The sequence below is a fragment of the Carassius gibelio genome, chromosome A18 (assembly GCF_023724105.1).
Source record: "Carassius gibelio isolate Cgi1373 ecotype wild population from Czech Republic chromosome A18, carGib1.2-hapl.c, whole genome shotgun sequence".
Taxonomy (NCBI): domain Eukaryota; kingdom Metazoa; phylum Chordata; class Actinopteri; order Cypriniformes; family Cyprinidae; genus Carassius; species Carassius gibelio.
The window spans coordinates 1453750-1458749 of NC_068388.1; the positions used below are offsets into that span (position 1 = coordinate 1453750).

Below are 5000 nucleotides of genomic sequence, written 5' to 3' on the forward strand. Positions count from 1 at the left end.
AATATGAAGGTGAAATATGCCCCAGGTATGTTTTCATGAGATTCATCCATCAAGCTCTTGACTTCACACAGATATATTACTACAATCCAGAAGATAAAAAATATTATTTTCTACCATACGAGTAACAGTAGGAAATCTACAGCCTCATATCTTTTGATAACTAGATAAGACAAAGACAATCTCTCAAGACATCCAGGTTCTCAAACTTACCAACAACAAAGAATATGAAGCCACATGGAGAAGGAAAAAAACTAAGTTTCACCTGTTATTTACTTGAAGCCATTCTATTATAAAGAAAAAAACAAGATTCTGTTGAGACTTTCAGACAGGGATTCAAAATACAGAGTGCCTCACAGAACACACTTCAAAATCTATTATTGCCATAAACTTTCATATATTAACGTTACCAGCTTCAACAATCACTACATAGCTACTGGACTAGAGCTGCATTATAAATATCATTCTAATCATAATCTTCATTACTTAACCCTCAAAGACCGAGACAGCCGCCCGCGGCTAAAAATAACTGTTGTTTTTAAATTCTTAATAACTTTTGAACCGCTAATAAAAATAATTATATAAAGTGGATATTCAGAGGCGCCGTAGTGCACGTGATTACGTCATCATATTTTGCCAACATTGATTCGTCAGAAGAAACCAATTTGTGAAATTCTTTTTACTATATGCTGCATATTTTGTGTTTATTGTTCATACTGAAAATATATTTCTCAGAAGAAGAAAAAAAATTGTTTTGTTTGGTTTTGTTATCCAATATCACTCTTTCCATTTTCTTTACTCATTAAAATGTTTTTGGACACATCTCTATTGTTAGTTAACGAAATAGGCCTGTTTTTTTACTTAAAAGCGCAGATAACAATATTGTAATAAATGGCAATAAATTGTTTGGGGGATGGTATATCTAAACAAAATTTTATTTGAAAGTGTAAAACACCCAGACACAACTTTCTAAAGAAAAATATCCAAACTTTAGGACTTTCTGTTTGAGTACAGAGTAAAAAAACACCCAATTGTTGCTTGCATTTTTCTTAAAATTCTGTAATTTCATTCATTCTTTCAGAAAACAATATTAAAATTGAGACTTTAAATGAGTTAAACTTAAACTGTAAGTCCTCCTGTTTATAATGATATATGGCACTTGATACTGACTGTTAGAATAGGTCTGAAAAGACATGTAAGGATCAATGGTTTATAAAACCAGGAATGTTTTTAGTGAAAGTAAACAGGTCATGTTGACCTTTATATGTTTTTTATTTTCTATTCCAGCTGTAGCTCGGTTTGTACATGGGAAATCCCAATGCATCCTATGCAATTCACCGCTAGACATGTAAACAAACACTTCCTGTGTGATCTGATAAAGACTGCAGTGAGACTGAATAAGACAGATGTATCGTGAGTTGAGCTGAACACAACAAAAGTCTTTTTTAACCTTTTAATTAACTAAAATATTCTTTACATTTCAAAAAAAGGTTTTTTTAAAATAACATTTCACTCACCCTCAGATCATCTGAGATTGAGGGCCATATTTTAACGATCTGAAACGCAAGTGTCAAAGCGCGAAGCGCAAGTAACTTTGTGGGCGAGTCTCGGCGCTGTTGCTATTTTCCCGGCGGGATAAATGGCTCTTGCGCACGGCGCAAATCTAAAATGGGTTGGTCTGAAGTAGCTTCATTATTCATAGGTGTGGTTTGGGCGTAACGTGAAATAAACCAATCAGAGCGTCATCCAACATTCCCTTTAAAAGCAGGTGCGCAAGTTCCATTATGGATTGCTATTATTATGGCGTATTTACCAGGCGCACGCCAGGAGCGGTTCACAGCCGAGGAGACTGATGTTCTTGTAAGAGCAGTGAAAGACAGAGAAGTTGTGCTGTATGGGGATGGGAGAAACCCACCCAGAATAGCGTCGGTTAAACAGGCGTGGGAGGAAATAGCCACAATTGTTTCATCGATTTTTTTTTTCCTGGTTCTTGACGGACAAACCAATTTGTCAGATGTCCTTATATACATATATGACCTCAAACAGGTCTGATCCTTAATTACTACAATTAGCCTGAATAATTTGTAAGCTAGATTTATGCCTATTTTTTTTCACATCTTCGTGGCACACCACAATGATTTCCGTCATCTCATGTGTTAATATTTTTTTAGTGTAACAATTTATGATTTGCAAAAATAACTGTTGCATCTGTGTAGATTACATGAGCAAAGTGTATGCGCGTTGTGCACGCTATACATTATGGTCAAGCATGCGCCCTTAAAATAGCATAATGAACAACGCGCAGCGCGCCACTGACTTTAGACTAGGTTTTTTCTGGTCAGTGGCACAATTGTTTAATGGAACAGCAAAATAGCACCAGGGATTGTTTGCGCCGGAACACGCCTCCTTTTTTGCGCTGAACCGCCCAGGGAGCGCAAGTTCATTCACTAGTTTAGCGACGTGCTTCTGTGGAGGGAAAAGCACGCTTTGCGCAGGTGTAAAATAGGAATGACACATGCGTCGGTGTACAAAGTCAATTGCGCTGGGTGCAAGATAGGGCCCTAAGTGTTTGTTTCTTCCTCAGATTTGGAGAGATGTAGCATTGCATCACTTGCTTCACTTGCTCTGCAGTGAATGGGTGCCGTCAGAATGAGCAACCAAACAGTGCATCTGCTGTTGTCTCTCACAGATTTGTTTAGATCTGTTTAAACAGTGCTTGATCTGTGCAGATTTCTCTCCCGATTCAGACCAGAACACTTGTTCACTGGAGGAAGTGTTATTATGATTATAGACTCTATGTGTTTGAGTTAAAATCATCTTAATGCTGGATGTGTTTCAGGTTTTGTCTTCTCCAGATGTTCACTGATGGACTGGAGTGCTGTGGATTATTGTGATGATTTTATCAGACTCTCATTCTGACGGCACCCATTCACTAGAGACACTGATGCAATGCTGAATTTCTCCAAATCTGACGAAGAAACAAACTCTTCAAAATCCTGGATGGTCTTAGAAAGAACATTTATTAGATTTTCAGCAAATCTTTATTTCTCTGTGAGCTTTTGCCTTAAGAACGCTTCCCTTTTCTAGATTCTTTTGGGGAATCCCAATATGGTTCTTCAATCGCATTTCTACAAAAACCACATTTGGGACGCTTTATTTTTAAAAGGCCAAAGACCGACAGAATGGATTTCAGAAAGAAACTCAGCCTCGTTTCCAATCTTGCAATAACCGGATAATATTACCATTTCTGTTTCTCTTATTGAGACGAGAGAATAATGTGCAGCTGATGACTGAATCAATTATTCATTAACTTTAAGAGCGTACAAGTGCTCAGATCTGTCTTTCTAGTGGAGGATCCGGTCTCAGAGTAAAGCGTGGTCAAGCATAGAGGTCAGTATTTCCCAGTGGCTCTCCTCTGACTCAACTCTCATGAATATTCACTCGTGCTACTACGCTATAAATGACCCGCTAACAACCTGATTCAGAATACATTATTAATGGCGGCATCTGTTTGTGTGGTACATCATAATCATCTGAATATACACGATATAAGAAGTCATTGTGAAAGTGATGACAGCAGTATGCCTCATGATTTTCTATTCGCAATTTGTTCTTGGCAGTGGCTCCATAATAACTCTATAATCAATCACAGACAGCACTTTTAAGAGGATGAATGCAATGGTGATCACTGAAGAATCAACAGACCCATTTGTGTTTATTTAAATTAGTGTTTTAATATGTTTTACTTTCATTTACGATCATGAAAATAAAATGCTGAGACAATTTAACAATTACTGCTCTGATTCTAACTCCATTAATGATTCTTTCAGCACTTTTGGGGAAGTGATGTTTGGACATTTTAGCCTTGCAATAGAGTGCTGCAGGAATGAGTCCTAAAATTTGGAAATTAGTTGCATTTTTGTCTGTTTAACACAAGCTCAAGATATTTTCACTTTTTATTCTCAAGCATAAAATACATCAGATCTCATGAGTTTGGCGACAACTAACAAGGCTTCAATAGTTCAATGAGTAATCAAATAACACATAAGAATCATACACTTTTGGTGGTCACCCACAGCTTATTTTTAACAGTAATCCAAAAGCAGATGGAAAAATCCTATTTGTTTTTGTTACAGGAGCACCAAACCAGTTTTAAGTCTCTGGGGTATATTTGTAGCAATATCCAAAAATACATTGTATGGGTCAAACTGATCGATTTTTCTTTAATGCCAAAAATCATTAGGATATTAAGTAAAGATCGTGTTCTATAAATATATTTAGTACATTTCCTCCTGTAAATATATCAAAACTTAATTTTTTATTAGTAATATGCATTGATAAGAATTAATTTGGACAACTTTAAATGTGATTTTCTCGATATTTAGATTTTTTTGCTCCCTCAGATTCCAGATTTTCAAATAGTTGCATCTCGTTATCTCCTTACAGACCACACATCAATCAAAAGCTTATTTATCCTGTTTTGCCTTGAGTCTTTTTGTGGTCCAGGGTCACATACAGTACAGACCAAAATTTGGAAACATTACTATTTGTAATGTTTTTGAAAGAAGTTTCTTCTGCTCATCAGGGCTGCATTTATTTGATCAAAATACAGAAAAAACAGTAATATTGTGAAATATTATTACAACTTAAAATAATAGTTTTCTATTTGAATATACTTAAAAAAAATATATATATATTCCTGTGATGCAAAGCTGAATTTTCAGCATCATTCCTCCTGTCTTCAGTGTCACATGTAACATCAGTCGATCACATGATCATTTAGAAATCATTCTAATATTCTGAATTATTATGAGTGTTGGAAACAGTTCTGCTGTCTAATATATTTGATCAATAAAAGGTTAAAAAGAACTACATTTATTAAAAATAATAAAAAAAATTCTAATAATATATATTCTAACAATATATTTTCTTTACTATCACTTTTTATCAATTTAACACATCCTTGCTGAATAAAAGTATTGATTTTATTTAAAAATACAATA

General features: G+C 35.2%; 1 protein-coding gene across 1 annotated transcript in view; it reads right to left on the bottom strand.

Annotated features, from left to right (window-relative positions):
* The window catches only part of nptnb (neuroplastin b), a 45137-nt gene that overhangs the window by 4567 nt on the left and 35570 nt on the right, over positions 1 to 5000 (bottom strand). The window lies entirely within an intron of this gene.